The sequence below is a fragment of the Protopterus annectens genome, chromosome 1.part1 (assembly GCF_019279795.1).
Source record: "Protopterus annectens isolate FY-2018-M chromosome 1.part1, PAN1.0, whole genome shotgun sequence".
Taxonomy (NCBI): domain Eukaryota; kingdom Metazoa; phylum Chordata; order Ceratodontiformes; family Protopteridae; genus Protopterus; species Protopterus annectens.
The window spans coordinates 1,312,948,654-1,312,975,449 of NC_056726.1; positions in this window are offsets into that span (position 1 = coordinate 1,312,948,654).

The following is a 26,796-nucleotide window of genomic DNA, read 5'->3' on the forward strand; positions in this document are numbered from 1 at the left end:
TGTTTATTTTATAAATGAAAGGAAATGGGGTGATAGGACAGCTGAAAAGGGGAAGCAAGAAAAGGAAGACACAGAAGGTGAATAGGAAAGAAAAAAAATAGCATAAGGTGGGGGAAGGAGGAGACATTTATATACAGATATATATATTGTTGCTGGACATTTGCTCTATTTTAAAGAAGAAAAAGAAGAGGGAAGGGAAATGGAGGATGATGTGGTTAGAAAGGAGGGTGTAGGGATGGTAGCAGGGGCAGACACACAAATATATAACACAAACAAGTGCTGCTACAAAAAGGGTAGGGTTCATAATGGAGAGGCATCAACAGATGTAGGGTAGAGAACTGGTGATGATGAGGAGGACTGCGCAGCAAACAGTGGAGGTTGAGTGATACACAAGGAAGGGGACCACCATGATGTGAATATATTAGGGTGAGGACCACCTGCCAATGGGGAATCAGTCCAGATGTCAGTCATTTCTGCAACTGACATCATTCGTGGCCTTTGTGACTGGAGGCCCAATGTTCAGGTCTGCGCAGTTATGCAATACTGCCAGCTGTATGAATATGCAATTCAGAGTAGTATCTGTGTCTCCAGACTTGGGTCCACATCAGTTTTGACCGGTGCTGTACCTGCCACTGGATGACTCAAGAGGACTCTCCCTTGGTACTTTCGAAGGTGCAGCCTACACTGATCTCCAGAGAAGCAACAAAAGAGACACCAGTGAGCCCTTCAGGTCACCCCTGATAGGAGAACCTTCATTACCTCCCCCCACTGCAGAGAAGCTGGCCTTGGGACAGCTGAGGGCTGAGGACCCAGGACATAGTGTGTAGTTTGGTGTAGGGTGCAGTTACTGCTACCTCACCACATCTTTTTTAAGGCTGATACTGCAGAAGAAGTGAACGTAAATGGAGATAAAACAACAGAGAAAAAAATGAATGCAAAAGAAGATGGCAGAGAGAAAGAGAAGAGGACAAAAGCAGTATGTTTAAATGCTTGGAGAATGCCTATGTTATGACCCTTAGACAACTTATGGATGGTAACCAGTGTGCATGTGTGTGTGTGTGTGTGTGTGTGTGTGTGTGTGTGTGTGTGTGTGTGTGTGTGTGTGTGTGAGTGTGTATATATCCACCTTTTGGAAAACAAGTATATGTGGAGTTGTCATGCACAGCTTGGCAGAGGTGGGCACATATAATGTGCCTAAGAATAACAGCATGAGCAGATAGTGAATAAGTAACTTATTTTTTAATAGCCTAACTTGAAAGTAAGCCTCCTGCACTTTATGCAGCTTCATTACAGTTGCCATTTCCATGCCATTCTAGTAGCAACTGACACAGTAAAGGATAGTGCCATGGGTACATGGCTACAAGATACCAGTCAGACAAGGACGATGAGCACGTATGCAGTGATAATTAGATTCCTAAAAGGAAATAAGAAATAAAATGCTGAACTACTACAAAGTAGAAATGCAGCCTAACTGCCAAGGTACATGCAGGGTAAGTACTGGGTCAATGCAGTTGGCATGCAGATGATGGCAATGCCATGAGTAATGGCAGTTACACAATTACAAGTGCAAATAAAACTATGTAATATTTCTACAAGCAGTGAAGAACTCTGCAATAGTTACTTTTAAACAGAAATACAAAACTGGGCAGTGCTTTGGTCAGCAGGTGAAGCAGAGACAGACTGGTCTGGCAGCAGACAGAGCACTTACTCTGGGAAAGTCATGCCCTCCTCTTCTGAGAGGCAGGTCAATTTCCTGCTATCTCTTCTGCATCAGAAAGTACAAAATAAATAAATTAAAGACAGGTTTTGTCTTTCTAACATTTCTTTACTTTATCATTCATCACTTTTTTGTATTCTACATACACTATGTCTCCATCCTAATACTCAGATTCATCGGATTATGATTCACCACTATTTTGTGTAAAGTCTTATAGGTTCATGAGTTCATAGGTTCATAGGAGGTTGAATTGACCAAGACCTATATAAGCCTAGCTTTGCAATCCAGTTTATTTGTGTCCCTGTGTATAATGGGTATTTATTAGGAGGGGTTCTTTAGTTATGAAGTTGATAGAGGTTATGGGGGTTATATTAGTTTGGGCATTACTGTCTGCTTCTGTCAATCAGTGATATAGATACCAGACCCAGGGTGAATTTCTGATTACCCATCCATTGGTCAAGGTTATGCTTAAATAGAGTCAGGGATGGACTCTGCTTCACATGGATGGGAAGTCTGTTCCACAGCATGGGGATCCTCTTAAATGTCATTCTTATATTAATTGCAATTGTAGATACATACCTCACTGTACAAACTTTGTTAAACCATGCACCTGAATTAATTTTGCCATTGTTGATAGACTTCAGCCTTTGTTTTCATACTTATCGGTACTTTTAAACTGTTGTATTAATGGTCATTCATTCTTCTGTATTGAAGCTTATTCCTTCTTATGTTTTTGTTATTGTATTAATATCAAAAAGGAGCTTTTCTTCCCAGAACACCACTGGAAAGGAGTTTTCTTGTTGGTCTTTTCCAGTAAGCAAATGCAAATTAATTAATGAATTAGTTAATTACACAGACTTTCCATGGGCATTAGGAGCAACCTTTATCTATGTATTAAAGTATGCTGTAGCATAACAGAGCATACAGTTAATTCTTAATGAAATAGTCTGTGTGTCTCTCTCTGACTTGTTCTTTCCACTGGCAGAGAAGGTCACTATGCTTGTGCCAACAATCTTATCAGAGCAAGTGATGTCCATGGTATCACTCAATGCCTTGGAAAGCAGGCGCCAGACATCACATTTGCACAGGGGATCCTCATACGTATTCCTCAGCTGGCATTCCCTGTGCTAAGTGTGCAACAGGTGAAGAGCACAGGGGCCATCATTGCAGATACCACACAAAGCAGATCCATGGGTAAAATAACAACATGATACTTATGTACAGCAACACAATGCAAGCCAGGATGATGGCTGAGTGCACACATACTATGTGACCTCCATGTTCAGTGAACAGCTGAGTAGCAAGATGCCCATGCACATTACTGCACTGAAAATGTATAATAGTCTGGGCCAGCTACAAAGTTGCACACACACCTACATTGGTCACAATGTATTTGCTCGAAGCAAACTAGGATTGAGATAAAAATCTCACCATATTCTCTAATTAGTAAAATTACCATGTTATAATCCCCTTAATATCATAATGAATAGTGTGGTCACCTTACTTAGATAGATTGCACTACAGAAATGGCTAGACTACAACATACAGTGACAAAGAAATCAAAAGCAGACAGTTGTGTTGACAATGTACATCACTTTGCAAGGATAACTCCAGAGTATATGGCTGCCACACACCTGTCATACCATACTGGTTGCAGTTTTCTAACACTGCAATAGCCTTGACAGAGATATGGTTAATTTTGTGCTTTGGTGGGGACACCAACATGGTTAGAGCACAAGAAACATACAGGAAATGTAATTCTGGAAGGAGGGTGAACATGTCCAAACAACATGTCCACAGTGAACAGTTGCTTTTTCCATGTTGGGAAGAACAGCCATCTCTACGCCACTGTCCAAGAACAACAGGTTGTAGTCTTTTGTGGAGGATGACTGCACAGAGTATGGAAAACAGGCATGACAGATGACACATGCAGAGGCTGTTGATTCAGGAAAAGCACAGGGAGCCTATGCTGCCTACCCAAATAGAGGCCAGTGCTGGGTCTGAAGTTGTTTAGACAGATTGTGCTGTGGGTACTAGTGTATGTGGACCACATGTCAAGCAGCAGTTCTGTAATACCATTGCCAAAGACAGTAACAACCATAGGGTAGGAAGAATCAGTGGGTATTGTCCAGCATGGGCAGTCCTGTATACACACAGAGCTCCATGTGTGTTTCCACAGGTGTACTGGAGCTGTCATATCACCAAAAGAATGATAACCCTCTGTGAAATTTGTACCACAACATGGTAAGCTTACCCTTGAGATGTATAAAGGAGATAAGGCCTTTAGAGATCAGGTGCATCAGGAAATGGTGAGACAGATAAATGCTGATAGCGGGCACAATCATACCATACTGCAGCTGTGTCAGAGAATGACTGACATCATCTTGCATGCATGGAACCAGGAAGAAAGTATAGCTGTTGCCATACTGCACTGAGTCTGAATCCAAAACAAATTGTCAGCTCAGAGAGATGAAGTACTTCCTAATAACACTCAGAGGTGACAATGACAGGACATAGATTCTAGGAGGTGGCTTGGATATGGGTTTTAGACTAGTCAGTGATGCCAGGCTGTCAGTTTAGCATGCTCCATTTGAATGGTGGCAAACAAAGGTGTATCTACCAATTTTGGCACCCAGTGCCTTATCCCACTTGGGTGCCCTCTCAGCTATAAGCAGTCCTTAATTTGCCACTTCTTATATAAGCAGCAAGCTCTACTTCTACACTCCTCAAAAGCTGAGAAGCAAAAAAAAAATGGAGGAACAAGGCAGGACCATTCTTAGAGATCTATGATCTTTGGAATTTGTAAGAACCAGCTGCTACAGTTTATGCCACACTGCAGGTTTTGAGTGCAAATGTAATGTCGGCTTCCTGAAAGCTAATGCACTCAAGGGCAATTGGCATCTGTGGATCACGCCCTCTAATACATTGTGCCTGAGACATCTGCCCTCTTTGTCTCATCTTAACTATGCAACTGGTTGCAAATGTCTGTTATGTAGAACATTTGTAGTTCATCTATCTGGTGTATGCAGACTTCATTTTGTGCTTTACTGTCAACCAAGAATATTAGGACTTCAACCTGAACACCTATAGTGCACATGAATACTGCCCAGGTGTTTGCGGGGGATGCACTGAAAGAGTTGTGTACTGGTGAGCACCTCTGCTCAGTGTACCTATTTATTTATTTATATTTGTTTACCGGGGTAGTTCACATAGCATAGTTAGAAAACTTACACATAGCATACTGCCTTTCTGTCTCTAGGGACATCAGGACAGCAATGGACACATCCTGCACTGACAGGTACGTATGTGTTCATAGCTTCTGTATATTCCTGGGAAGCAGCAGTATTGGTGGGGGGTCTCACATGGACCAGCTTAAACTCTGTTAAGTTATCTGTATTTGTTAACAGTTTACATTGGGAGAGGATCCATCAATACAAGACTTAATGCCTGAGGTCAGTACATCTGTAAAGGCTGAGAGTAATGGCATAGCACACATAGCACAGTCTGACACAGTAGCATTGACATCAACACTAATAGTGGAAAGCATGTTCATCTCCTTTGCAGCCAATGAGACTGTAGAGACCCAAGATAGTGCACCTGCATCACCAATATTTAGTTAAGGACATCCACTACATGTGCATCTCACACGTGGTTTTCATGAAGCAGAAATATGGTCAACATTTGAGAGAGTCACATCCTCCAACATGCATACATATGTCATTGGGGAAAAGTATATTGTTAGCCATCAGTAACCTGAGGTACAAATATTACATGATACTGGTGTTACCATAGGCACAGATTTTCATGGCTATGGCCCAAGCACAGGTGTATGCTGTTCAGACCATATTGCAGGTGCTCAATGTGCGCTGTGGTCTGCATGAAGATGTCCTTGGCCTCCATGAATGCCTCCAACAATTGCAGGGCATGGCAGCCCGCTTGGTAGCCATTAGTGTGTCCCTGTAGCTGCATGCACATGGCAGGCATAGTCAGGGCAGAGAACAGCTGCACACTGCAGATCAACATGATTCTTTTTGTGCACATCTCTGGTTCCACTATTGATTGCACCCCCAGCTGTGGTCACTTATGTGGACATGGATGGCACTCTTCTAGCTCCAGCATAGCCCTCATCAGTAATTGTGGATGTTGGAAGGTCCTTGTAAAAGGAATGATTAATGCTAAACAAAGCTTTATATCTACTGGGATAGACATGCTATAATCATCCCTGATGTCATTTAAGGTTTGTACCAGGCAACCAGTTCCTGTATGATAGCTCAGCCAACATATTAGCAGTTAACTATTTCCAGATAATGGAGGTGATAGTATGTCAAGCAGTGATGAACCCTTTTGTGATGTGTAGAGCAGCGGTACACATAGGCACTGGTTTCCAAAGCAGCTTCTACAGCATTTGGAGTGACTAAAATAGATGTTAGATGCGACTCCTTCTATTACTGCACAAGTGATAACCCTGCTCATACTTAAATGGTGCTGTAAGGAAAACATGATTATCACAGACCATCATAATTTTATATTTTTTTTAATCACTCCACTATGCTTTCTGTCATCATTTGCTTATGCAGTAGTTCTCATTAGCAAGCTGACCCTTACTGGTGTATCATTAAGTGGTAATTTGCTTATAATGCATACCACACTGTTTTTCACTGTAGTGAGATTGAACTTGTGTGTCTTTGAATCTGTCCCTCCCACCATGTTTCTGCTCAGCACAGTGTTTATGTTAGCAAAGAACACTAATTATTGCTGAATAACCCCATAATCAGACCACAGTTATATTGCCTCCCGTTTCACACCTGTGTCATCAGCATTCTTTCCCATAAGCTTTATTCATTTGCCTTCCTTTAGGACATCTTAACTTTCTCCAATATTTACCCATATTGCCAAAAAATCTGTAAAATCAGTTACTCTCCGATGGTTTCTGAAAATATGACATAACCTATCTCTGTACTAAAAGCTGCCCCAAAATACATATATATCCTTTATCAAGCTTCAGTTGCCCACAGCAAAGGGGTAAATAAAATATAAGATTAAAGAATAAAGGTTGTGTAATGTTTGTGGTATAATAGAAACTTTATTTTATGCTTTTCAAGAATGTGCTAGAATTAAGGTCGAAAAATATTATGTGGTTGAATTCCTTTACCCTATAACTTTGGAAATGATCATGTATGGACATTATAATACATTTTTTATCTTGAATAAAAATTATGTTGATAGATTTTTTTTGGAGTTGTATGATGTATTTAGTTGAAAAGACTTGAGGAATTATTGTTTCACAAGTTGTGGGTATGCAGATTAATTATGTGAAAATTGCATAAATCGTTGTGGAAAAAAGTGAAGGAATGAATGTGTATATTTTCAAAAATTCTCAGGTTTTGACTGTCTTATTGTTTTTTTTTCTGGGAATTGTGTATATATATATATATATATATATATATATATATATACATATATATATATATATATATATGGTTCCACTTCATATCATCGAATTACCATTTCATCGAATTGCAAATCTTCGAGACCAAATCGTCAAAAACTCATTTCGTCGAAAACTCATTTAATCGAATCTCAAATCATTGAAAACTATGAAGCAACTACAAATAACATTCCACAATGTTTGTACTATGTTTATGCAGGGGGGCAAGCCCCCCTGCACCCCCCATGTGGGGAGCTCTGCCCCCCACCCCCCCGTAATTAAATATACCAACTCGAAGGTCGCACTACAGTGGGGGAAAAAGGTAATTTCCTAACCCCACTGTAGTGTGACCTTGGAGTTGGTATATTTAATTATGGGGGGTGTGGGGGGCTCCTGAGGGTGCAGGGGGGCTTTCCCCCCTGCATAAACGTAGCACAAAGTGTCTGGGATGTTATTTGTAGTTGCTTCATAGTTTTCAATGATTTGAGATGCGATGAAATGAGTTTTCAACTAAATGAGTTTTCGACGATTTGGTCTCGATGATTTGCAATTCGATGAAATGGTAATTCGATGATATGAAGTGGAACCATATATATATATATATATATATGTTTAAATATTATGTCATATGTATTGTTCCATTGTTGACACAATAAAGTTCCCTACTCTTTCAATAAGTGTCATGGGATTTTTTACATCCATCTGAGCTAAAGCTAGCCCAGGCAGATGGGACTTGGTATAACATCTCATCAAAAGGCCGACATACTTAGGAGTGCAACGCCCTCCCCTTATGTTATGCTGCAGTGTCCATATTGGAAAATGAATCCGTCTCTCTTAGATAAGATCCAGTTTGATTGGAGTTGACACTAGGCAATAAGAGAAGAGCCTAGCTCTGCAAGAGTTAGAATAAGTTCATATGAGAAAGAGAAAGGAGGGCATGTAGAGTGGAAAAGATTTGGGAAAGAAAAGACAGCAAGATAGTAGAGCTGGATAGGAGAGGAAAAAAGAGAAGCACAATAAAGAATGTAGGAAGCATTTTGAGTGTGGAGTATCGGTATAAGTTGTAGATAGGGAACAAGTAGAAACAGAATGAAAAGAGGCATGCCATATTGTAAATATAGTAGTTTTATAAATGATCATGTGGGTGAAGAGAGAAGAGGGAGGAAGAGCTGTCTAGAAAGGTGAAGACAGGGTAGGGTTAGTCTGGTATGGAACTAGAATAGAGCCATGTTTCCTGCAAGTGTTATTTTAGTTTAAGTTTGAAAAGTTTTTATTGTCATTTTGTCTAAGTAGTAGGGTCAATGAGTTCCAGAGACTATATACACAGGAGGAATGTATAGTGTCACCAGGTAAGTTATGAGATGGGGTTATATTGAACAATAGTTTATAAGTGGAGCTGAGTTGTTTATTTGGGAAGTAACACTGAAGAACTGGGCATTGGTCACATTTGTAGATGTGTTTGTGACTGGTTAGTAGCTGTGAGAAGGTTTGCAGATGAGTTTGTGATTGGTCAGTAGTTGTGAGATTTGTAGATAAGTTTGTGATTGGTTAATAGCTGTGAGAAGGTTTGTAGATGAGTTTGTGATTGATAAGTAGCTGTGAGAAGTATGGGTACTGGGGTAGCTCTAACCGTGACTGTTTTTTTAACAGCAAGGCTTTGGTGTGCTCATAAGGTAATTTGGTGGTAAATTTTGTGACTTTAGTACACCATTGCTCAAATAGGCTGGATTGTGTGATTAGTAAGGTTACCCTTACATGAGTGGTATAGAGTAGTATAGGAAGCAGCAAGTCTGCAGTTATGTGTCTCCGCACAGAGTTTGTTCTTGCCAAGTTTATTAGAAAATGAGATATCCTGTACATTCTCAACTGCTTCTTTGATAAGGTATTCAAATTTAGTTGTTCATCAAAAGTGACTGCTAGCAGCTTTGTATTGAATACTACTTCAATTTTGCAATATCCGAGGAGGTTAGGATGAAGATTGCTTTCTGGCTAGACATATGTTTGGGGATAAATAGGACTACTTTAGATTTTTTGGGGATTCTGGAACAATTGGACTTTGGAGAACCAGGCTTCAATTGGAGATTAAAGATTCCCGGGTTAGTTTTTGAAGCTCATTAAGGCTTTTAGCTGTACAGAGGAGTGGCAAGTCATCTGCATGCTACATAATGGTGGCATGTTTATTCATTAATGAATATGTTAAGGAGTAGATGTCTTAGAATGGATGCCCAGGGTACTCCTACTGAGACAGGGAGAAAGGAAAATGAAGTATTTTGATAATTTACAGCCTGTGATCTATTGGACAGGCAACTTCAGGACAAGGACAGTGGTGATTTATCCAATCCCAATAAGACAAGTTTTTAAATTAACGTAATGCAGGAAACTGCATAAAATGCTTTTGACAGGTTGAGAGAAACTGTAGGGGTCAAGTTGCCTCTGTTTCTGTTGTGGTTTATGTTAGAAATTAAACTAAAAAGTATTGTGGTGATACTATGATGTGGCAGTAACCATGTTGTCTAGGGCATAGTAGGCTGTTGTCAGTGATGAATCTGATAAGCTGGATTTGAATACATTTTCTAGCACCTGTAATAGGTGTAAGACAATGGCAATCAGTATATGGTTGGAGACGTCAGAAGAGTTTCTACCTTTATGGAGCTGCAGGATGTATGATTTCTTCCACAGGCCAGGTACATGGTTTTCCTTTATGGAGCAGTTGTCACTATACTTGGTATGCTACAGACTACTAAGAGGTGACCTGTGTCTGGCACAAAAGGTGTCCTTCGACCCACTACTGATGGATTTACTGCACATCAACAAATCAAATGGCATCAGAAATATTCAATCTTGGGATCAAAACCTCTTCTGTAACAATAACAGAATGGTTGGGAGAGATAGATATATCTCGCAGAGGATACCACTACTCTGGAACAGATTCCCCATCCACATAAAACAGCGTTCATCACTGTCCATGTTCAAGTGCTATGGATGTGAAACAACATTTACCACAGGACTACCCCCTTGTGCTTCTAATGGCCAGAGACAACTTCTAAATGCTTTATTCCATGCATAGGTCCCTTCAAATTATTCATGGTATGATCCTAGTTATTCTCATTAGGAGTAATGTATAATTATCAACCATGCAATGGGATAGGTTGTTTCAAGCAGAAAATGAGGAATTAGCTAGGCTTAAAACAGCCCATAAGAGCAGCAAATGTAATACGTACCCATGAACCAATTGGAAATGATAAGGAGTCAACTGCTATTCTGGTCTATTTTTCAGGTCAGTTGTCAGGAGCTACAATGGTAGGATTTATTGCAGAAGGAGCTTTCTGATATTGGAGGTGGGAAAATGAGAAAATAAGAAGGAATAACTATTTGTCAGCTGGGAATATTGGTAATGTTGCAGTGCCAGAGCTTTGTAATAACAACTGTCTATGAAATGAGTTGAACTGAGTTTCTGTACTAATAATTTGTGAGATTTTTATTTTGGAAATTTGTGCACTAAGCCTTCTTGTCATGTTTTATTTCATGCTTAGTTTTGTTTCTACGGTGATAATACCTTTGGAGGTTAGGTTCAATTTTTGTTTTTTTTCAATCAGCATTTCATTGCATTGTTTCTTGGCTTCATTAAGGCTTTAGTTTACTTAGATAGTCATGGAGCCGGAGTAACTTTGATCCATTTAGTTCTAACAGGGGCTTGTTGGTTTATAGCATTTAGGAAAGTTCTATTAAATTGAGACACAGCTTCATCCAAGGGTATGGTATGTGATGGCTTCCAGTTAAGTAACTTCAGTTAGATTCAAAGTGTCTTCATGAAAATAATTTAAGTCACTTAAATGCTTATAACACTATGTGTGTGTGTGCTGGACTGATGATTAAGGTTCTAGTGTGGTCACTAAGGGTGTCAGGGAGGGAACCACTTGATACAATGTCCTTAGCAGTGTTAGTCAGGCTCCAATCAATATTTGAGCTGTTATCTGTATTTTTGTTATATCTGGTGGATGTGGAAATGACCTGGCCTAGGTAAAGTCAAACAGGTTTATGGTGATACTTGAGGTGTCATTAGTTACTGTTTGCCAGTCATTGTTGGAATTTCCAAGTATAATAGCTTCTTGCTGGATCCTCATAGAGGCCCAATGGAAGAACTCTTCAGCTATGGGAATATTGTTACATGGGAGTGTATAAATATATATATATATATATATATATATATATATATATATATATATATATATACACACACACACACACACACACACACACACACACACACACACACACACACACACACACAGATACTAATTATACATACGCCTTTATGGTTGTTAGATGTGTTTAGATATACGAAAGAAAATATCTTTAGCTGTACATAATGGCATTGGTATATGTTGGGTGGTGATGCAGGTTCATATCTAATGGCAAAGGTATTAACTATAACACTCTGAAACAAACACATTCTATTCAAAAATAGGAACAGAGCACTGACAGTATGATTCTTGTAGTATGGTCACATTGTTAAAAGACTCATTATCACCAGTGCCAGGCTGGCTGAGGAATCAGAAAATAGGCTGTTCTAATGTTCTATAGAGAAAGGGATGTTTGATAGCCATCGGTAGCTTGGGGAGGGGTTGGCTTAATGGTTAAGGCCTTCACCTCAAAGGGCATGGTTTGATTCTGACCTCTGGTCACTTTCTGGTTATTGGCTAGGCTTGTAATAATCTGCAGGCTGAGTGCCTAGTATTTACCTATAAAGACTACCAACCTAATATTAGACACTTTCCTGTGACAGAGTAAATCAATCATTTTGCAATGCACACTGTGATTGTAAACCCTAGATGAGCCACAACAGGGCTGACTTCCCAAGAAGAAGAAGGTCGAAGATAGCTGAAGACTGTGTAAAATATCTAGGCTAGCACAATACTGAACTTAAAAGTGATGTGAGGCACATGACCTGCGTATACTGCCAAAAATAATGTAACCAATATTTTTCTGCAATTTTTTTCTAATTTACAGAAAATAATTACTACTCTGGGTATTCATTTTGTTGCCAAGTTTATCAGGAAGACATATGGAACAGTGATGAAAGTTTGGAAACAAGCTGGATAGGAATGCAGCGTTCAGCACTACAGACTCATCTCACCCATTTAGTTCTACCATTAAGATTCTGAAGAGGCTGGTGTGTAGGCAGACTGAGCTGTAATGAAATGATAATGCCTGTTAAAAGAAGGGCAGCATGGCTTAGAGAACACACAGAACTAACGAGGTGCTGTTTAAAGTTGACAGTGATCTATTTTCCAGGATAAGAAACTGCAAGAATCACTTTATTTTCATTATTTTTCAAAGGCTTATATTCAGTAGACCACACACACACACACACACACACACACACACACACACACACACACACACACACACACACACATATATATATATATATATATATATATAGTGTGTGTGTGTGTGTGTGTGTGTGTGTGTGTGTGTGTGTGTGTGTGTGTATATATATATATATATATATATATATATATATATATATATATATATAAACTTAATATCATAGGTTGCACAACTATAGTGTTAAATACGTTTTATTTTATTTATTTACTTAAAGTACATTGAACATTTTTGGAGGCACCTTTGTTTTACAATTAATTTAATTTCCCATAAGACTCCTCATATTAAAGTTGTAACTGATTTTGAAAAATATGGAGACTATAGTGTGCTATTCTATTTTTTAGTTTCACTTTTGCATAGTTTTTCTCTATAACCACACCCACAAATTATGTCATGGTAGGTACTGGGTGACAATTTGCATGCAACTGCATATGGGTAAACAAAATAACTTACCACTTTAGAGGCGCTACTTCTTACTAACATAGTGATTTCACTACTACATAATCACATGTTAATTTTCAATGTGATGTACTCGACCTGCAAAAGTTAGTTGACAAATTGTCTAACTGGAAAGAAAAAGATTCCTGCTGATGTATTTACCTTTAAAAATACAGTAGTTTATATACAGTTTAATGCATTTACAACATACACAAATAGTGCATTTTGCACTGGAATGGTATTTTGAGTTCAACAAATTGATGTTATGATGGTGCAGGGGTCAAAAACAAGTTGAGTAGAGGCTACACAGTAGAACAATATTTTACAGTATAGTGCGAGAATTGTGATTCTGTCTAGCTAAAACTAAAGGAACACATGCTAGGGGTTTATAACCTAAAGTGAAGGGAAGTAAAGTGAAGAGAATTGAATGAGCTTGGCACTAAGGGGGTAGTAAAAACACTTGCATTAGAAGGAGTTAAATAGAAGGGACTTAACAGAGTCTTTAAAGGTGATCAAGCCTGGACTAATTTGGACTTTTTGAAAAGTAGAGAGTTCCTTGGAGCAGTAGCTAAACTGTGTAATGCCCTTTTAGTAGCGAAAATGGTGAAAGAGGCCCATTCTAATGTGATAGCATTAGAATCAATGACGAACAGAGAACAGGAAGTAGCAGCAATATTTACAGAAGGGCAACTGAAGGGCAGAGTTTTAAAAAAGTTGCCTGTATACAGTGGTGCAAAATAGAAATGTCATCCTTTGATCGATTGGCTAGGTGCTAGTACATAGATGTTTCCAAGAGTCTGAGGTTCATAATACAGCAGGATTTGTTTTTCTTTCAGACAAGAACACCTTTATTGAATTATAACTTATGTTATAGGCAATCATACATTTATATAATTGAAAACAAACAATATTGACATATTTGCAGTTGTAAACATTGCCTTTCCTTAAACGTCATTCATCCTCCAAAACTACATGTATTGTTCTCACAATTCTTATTTTTTGTATGTAATTTGCTCCTAACTTTTTCTAAAGATACCACTTCCAATTATTTTATTTCTGTTACTATATTCCCTACTTCTAGAATGCTTGGTTTAGACTTTGATTTCCATTTTCTAGTAAATTATTTTATTGCAGCCACCAATATTAAACTCAGCAAAGCTTTAATATCTCTAGGCAATTCTGATTCTGTATCACAGCTCAAAAAAAAATATTTCCTTAGTTACATCAATTTGCACACCTAGTATTTCTGACAGAATAGTCTGCAGGGAATTTCTAAAGTCTGCCAACTCATTATACTCTCAAAAAATATGTTCCCATTTACCTCTGTCTTTCCCATCACACTTCCAATATTTGCAATCTACCTGAGAAAAATTCTTTGTAGTCTGCTTGGGGGTATAAAAATACCTATGCAAGCACTTTCAAGCAAAAAGCCTAATCCTTCTAGACTTTGTTGCATGTTTGGGAGCCGTACATATATCCTCCCATTGTTTCTTTGTGAATTGCTTATACAATCTCTCTTCCAATTCCTTTCTAACCACCTCTGATTGATTCTTGTAGTTATCGTGCAATATTTTATATGCCCTACTAAATTTTCCTTTTTAACAGCAGCTTCTGCTCTGTATTCTACTAAAAAATCTACCACTGCTGCACTTGGTTCCTTTGCCAGTTTTCTTCAGTAAATTCCATCTCCCTCTTGTCTATTCTCTGTAAGTCCAATTGCAATCATCTCTAGCAGCAGAATCTCCTTTCACCATTCCCACATTGGCTTAGTTCTTAGTACACTCTCTGCTACTTTATGAATATAATATTATGGATGGTTATTGTTATTCTCCTTGACTCATTCACTCCAATGTAGCTCAGGAAGTTTGCACTGTAACTTCCAATGGGTGGAACCTAAGTCTTTTGACAGAATCAAATTATGTATTCACATGTCAAACAAATGTTCATATCTCTGGAACCATAGGGCTTATGAAAGAAGTATAAATGGCAAACTCTTCGGCATAAACGATTTTTATAGTGGTAGTATTCTTTAGGTTCTAGGTCTTAAACCAAAATTTATAAATCACAGTAAACACAGTAACTATTGCATTTGTAATATGTTGTAAACAACTTACAATATCTCTGTAACCACTCAAGTTGCACACATACTGTCAGCAACATTTTATTCATCTATCTGAGAGCATTCATATGAGGCTAAGTGGTTCTGTCTGTGTTACTTGGTTGTTGAGATATTTAGAAAAGTGTGAATATTATATCTATATAAATTAATATCATAAAGACAACAGTTAATATCTACCTGAACTAGACAAAGGTCAAATATTAATGCAGTTGAGTTTACCATTGTGTAAGCTTTAAGATGAAATCTTCTAAAATCTTGCACATAACATGATTTTGGAATTATTGATGCAAATATGAACAAGCAATATTTGACGCCTAGAGGTGTCAGTAGGAGTTAACTGCAGATGCACCTGGAGGAGTTACTTAGATGTAATAAGTTAAGGATCTGCATCCAAAATCCTAATATCAACTTGTTTCTTGATGTTTCCCCCATCTCATCATCATCCCTTTCCACTTTGAATTATAGTTTTATGATTGTGCTATGTATGGGAACCTTGACTGTGTAGCTCTGAAATGCCACCTCAAATCAGGTAATCAAAAACCACCTTGTTCTACTGGAAGGATCAACTTATCCTACTTAACTCTTGTCCTGTTCCCCTCCCATATAAAATCCTTCAACTCTTTATTAATTGCTATCCACACCTTCTTCTCTGGTTGCTAAAAATATTTATTTATTATTTATTAATTTATTTACATTTGTTAACTGGGTAGTGCCCGACTGGGCCAGAGTCCATTTTCAGCAGAATCCCGAGGAGAAAAGCTCCACAAAACAACAATAATACAATTAGTAAGATCAAATTTATACATTAGTAGTCAAATGTTAATGAACGTAACTAAGAAAATTATAGTGATAACACAACATACACCATATTGCGTACTGATATATAGATAACTGAGAATTTTAACACTTACAGAGACTATAAACAAATCAAGGAAAACAAGTTAGTAAAAACTGACTAATCAAAGAAAATTGCATAGTGACATATATCATAGCATAATACAGAGATGCTTGATCACTGCAGTACTAAGAAATCTATCAGGGCTTGTACCAAAAAATTCAACTCATATGGAGAAAAAGCACTAACGTTTTTAGAAAATAAATGAGTATTGGCCATTTTAGACTCTGCTTCATTTGTTTGGTGCATATGGAGAAAAGGGATTGCACTGTTTAAGGGGGAAAAGAGAGTTGTGAAGTACCAGGAGAGAGGATTTATCTGGGAGAACTACAGGGGCAGAGCCATGTGTTTTTCAGATATTCTTTTGTTTTTGTTTTAAAGGAAGAATAGTTGGGAATGTTTTGTATGTGTTGAGGAAGAATATTCCAGATCTTGGCTATTTTATTTGAATAGAGGGAGTCACCATGGTAGTTGTGAGACTGGCTTATTTTTAGCAGTAACCTGTCTGAAGACCTAAGGGACCTGGTATTGACATGTGGTTGGACCAGGTTGGAAAGTGCAGGGTAGTAACTGGGGATGTGAATGATTTTGTGGGTGATGGTAAGTTGGTTTAATGTTACGAGGTTTGGAAGTATGCCTGACCTGTGTATAAAGCTAAAGGGACTAAAAGCATTTTCACTGCTTTTATCTTGCTATCCATATCCATAAAACTGTGCTTCCACTTTCTAAGTTTTTGTATTATCTTTTGTCTAGTTTCTTCCCACATACCCTTAGCTATCATAACAGAATCCCTTTTAATCCATACTGTTATGTACTTCATTTCATCACGTCCCCATAAATATGGGTATTGCTGAACCAATTTGTGTGTGAGTATATATTTATTTTATTTATTTATTATTTGCTTTCGTTAACCAGGAAAGCCCACTGGGCTGGTATGAGCCCATTTTCAGTGGAGGCCTGTGGAGAAAAGCTCCATAACAACATACATAATAACAGAAATTTGTTAAACAGGTATTTACAGCATGTAACAATTTACAGGAGTAAGAAACAGGAGAATCAGATGGAACACTGAACAATTATTTGTCTGGAAGTTATAAAAGAAGCTTTGATACATAGCAAGGTAGTCAGTATATGCAGAGTTTAACAGAAGAGACAGATAAGGTTACACATATACAGTTTTGTTGTACACATTGGACAGAATAGACTATGTGGTTAACTATACAATATTCATAGTTTATAGCTATTGCCTTTTGTTTTATCTTCATTAATTTTGCATCCCAAAAAGATATGAAAGTATCTTGGAATGCTCCAGAACACTAAAATGTCCTTTTCTAGTTTTATCAGATACAAAATAATATCATTTGCAAATAAAACCAACTTTTCCTGATTACTATACCAATTATATCCTTCAGTTTCTGAGTCCCTTATTTTCTTTGCAAATGGTTCTAAATATAACACAAATAACAAAGGGGAACAGGACACCCCCTGCCTGGTTTCTCTATTCAGATAGAACATATCAGAGAAGAACCCCCACACACACTTTAATTTTTGCCTCCAATACTGCATATATCCTCCTAACTAACCTTTAATTAATGCTTCCATTACCTACTCATAAATCCCAGCTGACACTGTCAAACATCGAATGCTTTCTCTGCATCACGATCTAGCAACAACAGTGGTGTTTTCTTACTTTTTCCTTCCCTCTGTATCATCCATGTTCTGTTACTGTTGTCAAATGTTTGCCTCCCCTTCACAAAACCACATTGATCTGTATCTATCAATTTTGGCACCACGTTTGCCATTTTTTTAGCCATTATCAAGATAAACACTTTATAATCATAGTTTAGAATCAAAATGGTCCAGTATGACGCTGGATCTGATGGGTCTTTACCATCCTTAGGTATGAATACCACCACAGCTTTCTTTCAAGATGCTGGTGCTTCTCCTCCTTTTGAAATATTGTTAAACCAAACCTCCCACATTTTTATCACTTTCTTCATTCCTAACTTCTAAACGTCCACAGAATACCATCTACTCCTGGAGACTCTCTTGTAGATTGCTTCCGCATTATTATTTTTATCTCATCTTCTCCTGTCCTAACTGTTAGTAACTGAGCCTCATCTACCTCTAATCTTGATATATTTATTCTTCCATAAACATTTCCATTTGTACTTTTTCTTGATTTCCACATTTCTCTTCTTTATACAGATTTTTATAAAACTTCCAAGATATTTCAAATAGCACTGCAGGATCACAAATTATTTTTCTTTTATAGGCTTCCTAAGCTTGACAACCCTTTCTTTTTTCTGTTGCCTGAGCTGTATTGATAAAAGCTTTTGTTCTCTAGTTATTATAAACAAATAGTTGCTTATCAGTAATCTTTATAAACTCATGCATATTATCCAGGTAGTCCCTTATTTTCTCTTTAGCACTCTGCAGTTGCACCTCTTATTGTTGTGTGAGATTCCTCCTATTCTACAATACTTTAACCTTTGTCAGTCCCTGTAAATATTTCTTGTTACTTCTTAACCATATCTTTTTTCTTTTATTTCTACCCTGTTTTAAACTCCACTTTCATTTTATCCCACTCCCTAACTATATTTTCTGAAAAATTGCTATCTACCCTGTTAACTCCCATACAATTTCTACTACCTACCTTCACTCCTTACATGCTCTCCTCACCCTAGAGAGTTCTGCTGACTGTGCAGTCACAGATATATGGTTTAAACCAAAGGACAGCACACCAAGGTTATTTATTTAACGTGTGTTTACTGGAAAAGTCTGACTTGTAACAAGCCAATTTTCAGCAGAGGCCCGGGGAGAAACTCTCCAATCGCATGTCTTTATAATGTGGGTGGAAACCGGAGCACCCAGAGAAAATCCACATGAATGCTGTGAGGATATGCAGACTTCACACAGAAGACAGCCCAGCTGAGAATCAAACCGGAGAACCACTTGCTATGAGGCAGCAATGTAACCACTGCACCACTGCACCATTATTATAATGCCTTCCACACATTTAGATGAGCTACTATATAGACAGGGACTAAAGGTGGTGGTGTCTCAGTTACATCAAAAATAAATATAGCTCAAAGCTGGTCAAAGAGGTCAATGCCTTTGAGCTTCTCCTCCATCTTCAAATCACTGTAGACAAAATCCCATAAAACTTCCTTGCAAACTATAGGCCCCCCTTTATGACCCAGGAAACCCATACCATGTATTTAAACTTATTGGAAACACAATACAATATAATACCATATTCATGGACAACTTTAATTACCCCACTATTAACTGGGATTCATATACAACACCAAATGTACAGCACAGAGATTCTTGGATTTTGTAAATACAAACTTCCTGGACCAGATTGTCAATACAACAACCAGGGATGCAAACGTATGGGATCTAGTCTTGACTAATATGGGAGTGTGCTACATATGTCTTCTCAGGTAAGGTCAAACTTCAAAATGGTCTCCTTTGAAGTAAAAATAAAACTGGGACCCCAGCTAATCCGGGAATATTCAGGAACTCTCTAAGGCTACCTTCCTACTATTAATGGATAACCTGGCAAAATTTCAAGCCCCCATAAATTCAGAAAACACAGCCGCCTACAGGGAACTGTTCACAGAAACCATATACAAGCATGTAAATAGCTTTATAGAGGCAACTGTAGCCACCAGGAAGAAGTACAGAACCAACTTAAAAAACAAGCCACCCTGGTAAAATCAGAACATGAATAGACTGTATAAAAGAAGAAGAAAATTGTGGCACAAATTAGGAGGTATAGCACCCAGAAGGATAAAAGTACTCTCATCAAACTAAACAAATAATTTAGAGGACAAATAAAGTCTACCAAAACCAAATTTGAGGTCAATTTGGCCAATCAGGCCAAGGACAACCACAAGGCATTATTTTGCTATTTCCTCAACCTCAAAAGCAATACACAATTGTGTCTGGAGTTCATTGTTAATGGAGCCACCTATACTGAGCTAAAGGTCAGAGCAACCAACACACTGACAAATTCAGCTCCAACTTTGCCCCTCTCTCCCCATCAACCTCCCCTCAGAAAGTACCATCAAATATATCTCCCCCTACTTTCACTAGGGAACAGGTCTTTAATCTTCTCTCAAAGGTCAAGAACACTGCATCAATGAGTCCAGACAATATCCCAAGATGCCTTCTAAATAGCATGAAACATGACCTATCAGGGCATCTGGAATTGCTGTTTAACTGTAGCCTCCAAACAGACTTCATGCCTCATTAATGGAGAACAGCAGCAGTCATCTCTCTGTGTAAAGGTGGGTCATCTACAGATTCTGGAAACTACAGACCCATAAGTCTCACAAGTCTCATATGCAAAGTAATGGAAAGAATTGTCATGGAAATGATCAGTAATGACATAGGAAATCTCCAGACACTTAATTTGTTTTTTTCAAGGGCAGGTCAAGCCTACTCAACATGGTGGACTTCTTTGAAAAGGACACCAAAGCAATAGATGAGGGCAAAATGGTTCACACTGCCTACCTTGACCTAGCCAAGCATTTGACACAATACCCCACTTGGGCATTGTAGACAAACTCAAGAAGTTAGGTATAAACCCTTATGTCACCCAGTGGTTAGTCAACTAGCTCACAGACAGGACCTAGGAAGTTAGTATTGTGGAGTGCACCTCTACCAAGTGGCCAGTTGCAAGCTGAGACCCACAGAAGTCAGTCCAGTGAATGCTCCTTTTTGGTATTTACTTCTCTGAAGTCAAGGCCAATGTCAATGGCTTCTGGCTGATGAAACACCTATGAACACCTATGAACCTATGAACTGCCCATTCCTTAAATTCTTCTGTTTAACAGATAGGTGGGAAGTATCAGTGTCTCATTTTTATTTCATTATAATGTATTTTTATTTTTATTATTGGTGCGTGATCTGAAATAGTTATTGCATGCATATAAAAACTTTCATTTAAATGCACATGTTCCTGTGAAATATAATTTCTGTCTAGCCTAGCCCAGTTTTTGTACCTTGTGGAATAATATGTAAATCGTCTCCAGACTCCTGCCACTAAATTCACAACTTCCATACCAAATATTCTCATATAGTTTTCAAAAATCTACCTTCTTTTGTTATATTTTCCCTTTACACCCCCTCAGATACATCCTCACTGTTACAAGTAAAATTCCTCTCCCACCTATAAGTAATATTCCCTGCTAAAAGATGATTATTTTTCCTATAATTTTCTTAAGCTCCATTATAGCAGTTTTAGGTGGAGCATAAATACATGCAAGTGTAATCCTCCTCCCTTGCCATTGCTCCTTACTACTATGTATCTACCATTATTATCTTTTCACCTCTTCTATCACTATTATATCACTATTGGAGCTCCACTAGGAATTAATATAAGTACTCCCCTTTTCCTTTGTCCCAGATATTCCACTGAATAACCATCCTGAAATCCTTTCTTTATCAAATTCACATGCTCATTTCTTTCCAAATGGGTCTTCTGTAGCATAACAATTTGTAGTCTGCATTTTTAACACAGTTCACTACTTTTTCTTTTTGTATATACCTGTAAGACTATTCACATTCAAAGACATGATGGAACATGTTACCATTATGGTAAGATGTTATTATTCCCACCTGTTAAGTGTAACAGCTTTTTTTTTCAATGTCTAGTTTCAACTTTTGTGTTACATGCATACGCTATAGTTTGGCAGGTTGATCCTTTATACAGTTGTTTCTTGTCATATCTATTTGAACCTGTGTCACTTCTTGTGAGAGTTTTAGTTTTAATAAAAACCCTCAAAAAATAATACATAAACACCCTCAGAACTTCCCACAAACCTATTAACATAATGCAAACACAAAAACTATGTACATCTTCAAATAATGAACTTTAATCCTCCTAATAGGAAACATTGCCCCAAACTGACAGCTACACTCATAGACTTTAATTAACCTATAATGAAGGCTATGCATGCTAAGACAGCTTATGTCCAGAAAGCCAGGTGTGAATATTAGTAAAGATATCTTGAAAAAGGTTTAACAGATTAGTAGCATTGTTTGAAACAGTAAAGAGTAGAATGCTATTAGCATAAAGTATTATATTTATGTGAAGAAGGTCAGGCAGTAAAGGAAAAGAAAGCAAACCTCTTAGGACTTCCAGATGTAAAACTGTTTATGGAAGATAGAATTTAACCTAAAATGGTCTAGTGTGGAGTTAAGCAAAGAAACATGCTATGAAGTCAGAGGAAAAGCCAATGTTGCTGAAATATTTAATTTGAATGTTATGGCCTACCAAGCTTTTTTATGTCCAATAACATTTCTTTGGTCAGAAGACTCATATCAGTTGCTTGAAAGACAGCAGTGAAAATACTAAAAGCAGGGGCAGAATGGCAATATTGCGATAATGTTCAGGAAAATAAGGTTAGATGTTTAAGGGAGAGGAGCTATGATGGGTCATTTCCATTCTTCAGATGCAAAACGTATATTAAGGAGTAGGAATATCAATTATTAATGAACTTGGAGTGGAGGCAGAGAAAGAAAAAGGAAGATTTTTTAGGAAATTTGGTGATGAATAAGTTCGCTGAATTACAGCATATGACCATTTTTAAATGAAATGCTATGAGTTACTAAAATGAAAGTTCAGAAGGATCACCTGACAGTATACTATTTCCATACCCTGTCTACACAGAGCTTATTTGCAAAGCCATTTTTTTTACTTTTGCAAATGGCATGGAAAACCTTAGCAGCAAAATCATATATCATGTGCATTACTCTATCTCATTATATTGCAATATTATTCTTTTTTACACAAGAAAAACTGCAGAACATCTTCCATTTCTTGGAATGGTGGCTGTTAAATAACATATATAGTTAATTGCAAATTCAGTAAAGACAAACATTTAATTTAGTCAGAAATACAGAAAGTTACTTGTGCACCTTCCTTGTTTGTTTTATATGTTTATTTCATATCTAATTGGATAATTAGAATATCCTTACTCCCTACTAAGCTTAAAGAGTCTAACTACAGTTTTGCGTATTTGTTTTTGGCATTGTCTAAACTTAGTTTATTTGCACATATTAATTATGTAGAAAAAAACACACAGAAATCAAGAATTGCTGCCTGCATTCAGAAGTACTGGAGTGAATGGGTAGCCCTCATACCTGGTGGGCCAAATTTCTTTTAGCTCTAGATGAAAAGAAAGAGGATGCCTCTGACTAAGTAGCCAAGGTTAATAGTAAACTCAGAAATGCCAGCTATCACTTCCTGAGCTACATTTGACTGAAGTGGATATATTAATTTTGTTTCCCACTACAAAAGTAGATGTGCATTGTACAACACTTAATTTTCCAAGAACCCTGGCTTAGGTGATCAAATGAAGTACTTTGGTTAACCAAAATCACATTAGACTGACATAAGTTAATACATTAGCCTGAGACTCATTCAGGTGAACAACTACTTCAGTCAGCATTGCTTGTGTAACACATATGGTGTAAAGTATGTAAATAGGTACATGTACTCTAAATATGTAAATACAGTCATATCTATCACTTAGTATATAATCACCGCTGTAGCATTCCTAATCAGTTGCTCACTTGAACTCATATTTTCCCTTTTATATATATTGTAAATATTTTTACACATGTTTGTATATTCAACATTGTTTTTGTTTGCTCTGCCTATGTATTTCTATAAAAAGACCCCCCAGTGCATGCAAACTCAACATTGTACTTTTTGATGGTTTTCTGTGAGCCCGGGTTGCAGCAAAAAAGTTAAACAGACCATTTCACATAAGTTCATAGGTATTTACTAGGCTAAGGACCACAAGGGCCTTTTTAAGCCTAACCATGCATTCCAAATCCTTAACAAGTTCTGATACCCTTGATAAGTGTAAGCATGGGCCTGGGAGATTAAACATTTACAGGTTACCTGTGTCCATTAGAGACAGAGGTACCAAATCAGGGATGACTTTCTGGTTTCCCATCCAATTGCCCAAGTTGCACTTGAATTAGGTTAGGGAGGAACTCTGGTTCACATGAATGGGGAGACTGTTCCATAGATGGGGTAGTCTCTGGGATACATACCTATCTCTCCAGCAGGTCCTATTTATATCACAGGCAAGGTTTAAGTCTTTGGAATGGGTAATTCTGGTGCTGTTTGTTTTGTGGAAATGCAGGAGGCCCATCAGAGTGGGGTCTGACAATGTCCTGTATGCCAGGCATAGATCTCCCCTCAAAAGCCTGTAGGAGACAGAATGCAGGGATAAGGCCTTGAGGCAGTCTGCATAGGACATTTTACTTATGCTCTGTATTCTTTTAGTGAGGAACATCTGTGGACGTTCCAGTTGTTGTATATGCCTGGTTAGGTACATACCAAAGGGGACATTGTACTCAATGATAGGTCTGAAGAATGCCAAATACAGTGGAACAATGACTTCTTTGGACTTAGATGCCATACCTTTATTTGTAAGTTGCGCAACACAGAATGATTTCCTCACCAATGTAGACACGTGCTGGTCAAAGGCTATATTGCTATCTATGTTTGTCCCTAAGTCCCTAACTACTAGGTCAACTCTAAGGGGGTAAATATATAAAAGTCATGAATCCACAGACTGAACAGGAATGTCATGCACTATTGTACTGTTAATGCTAGTTCATCTGTAACTACCCTGCGGTAAGAAATGACAAGATAAATTTGCTACAAATGTCCTCAGCTTTTAGTGCATATGTGTAAGTGGTAAGCTGGTGTTTAAACTGCTGATATGTCTATCATTGGCATTCAGACAGCAGCTGCAGGACCTATTAAATAAAACAGGACAACATGAATTGGTGCTGATAATGGATGACCTAAATGCATATATTGGGACAGACATGACATGATGTGGAACCGCCTGGGCCCACATGAATGGGGCAACAGAAATAAGAAGAGACCATTCTATGCTTCTGTCTGGCAAATGGCTTGATGATGACCAATAAGTGGTTCAGCAAGAGAAGCAGTCACAAGATCATATACAAGAGTGGCCAACATGCAACTCAGGTAGACCTCCTGTTAGGAAGTTAAGGTAATGAGGTAGAATTAGTAAATGCAAAGTTGTCCCCAGTGAAACGGTTGGCCCACAGCATAAACCATGAGTTGCCACAATCAGCTGCAAGCAGTAGTCTGAGAAGGCTTTAAGGTGAAAGAAGACAGGCTGAAGACCTGGAAGTTGACTGGAGAGAAAGCATAAGAATTCAAGGAATTATTCAGGGCTGCATCATCTCAAGAAGAAGAAGAAATAGATGGAGCTGAAGAAGAATGGCAGTAACTCAAAGCAGCATGTGTGAGAGCTACAGAGCAGGTATGTGACCAAGGCGGGTATGGAAATAAGGTACATAAGGAAAGGTGGTGGTGGAACAAAGAAGTACAAGACATCATCAAAAGAAAGAAGGGATGCAGGAAGTAGGGGGAGCTAGATAAAGACAGACCAGGCTAAGAAGGAATACTGGTTGGCTAATAAAGAGGCTAAGAGAAGAGTTGCAATAGAAAGGAACAAGACACTCTATCAGCTTCTGGAAAGTTACACAGTAGATGGCACAGAAAACTCTAACAGGTTGCAAGGCAACGACGGAAAGATAAAGAAGATACTCAGACATCTTTTATAAGGGATGCCAGCTACAACCTGCTCATCAGTCCACAAGGTATCAAAGGCAGATGGAAGAAATACTTTCAGCATATTCTGAATGAGGAAAAAAAACACTGAAGCTGTACTGCCCCATATGTAGCCTACAATGAAAAAGAGGAGGTGGTCACCCTAGAAGAAGTACGAACAGCACTATGGAAAGTTAAGTCAGGGAAAGCAGCAGGCTCAGATGAGGTCAGTGCAGATATGAACATGATGTTTTTTAAGAGAGGGGAGAAATAGGTCCTTAGGGGTCTATATTAGAAGAATGAAAAGACTAAACATCGAACGGCTTAAAGGCCAAAAATGCCAGACCACAAACTTGCTATTGTGGCGGCTGCACCCCACACCGCCCCAGCTAAATATATATACCAACTCCAAGATCACACCACAGTGAGGAAAGGGCAAATATTCCGATCTTCACTGTACTGCGATCTCACAAAAAGCACTTCAAGGTCCGTCATTTCTGCCCTTTAGGCCATTCGATATTTAGTCTTTCCACTCTTCTAATATAGACCCACTCCTGAGGGTACTCATAGCAGTATCGAGAGAAAAGTGTGTCCATCTGAGATGATGGGAAAATTAGCATACTAGTGCCAGTGAGCAAGAATAAAAGGGACATCCTGGACTGTGGCAGTAAAGAGGTATCAAACTCCTCTCACTCTGCATGAAAGTTCTGGAAAGGTTATTAATAAATGAAAATGCAGAGTAGTATAAAGTAATATGGGAGATGAACAGTTCAGGTTCAGATCAGGATGCAGCACAACCGACCAAATGTTTGCAGTGACATTGGGCATTCTTTGGCTTGGAGAAAGCATATGAACATATCCCAAGAAAGCTAATTTGGGCAGTCCTGTGAGAGTTTGATGCCCCAGAAACATTGACAGAATTTGTGCAGGCTATGTACAAGGGCTAAATAACTTGAGTACAAACAGTGTTTGGTCTTACAAAAGGAGTTCCAGTTGGAGTGGATGTGCATCAGGTTTCAGCTCTGAGTCCACATCTGTTTATACTGCTGATGGACTACATTATCTCAGGTCGGAGGGAACAGATCAACAAAGTTACTGTATGCAGACAATATGGCATTACAGGAAGACTTTGAGCAAGAACTTCAGCAGAAGATATGGGAATGGAATATAAAACTGAAGGCACATG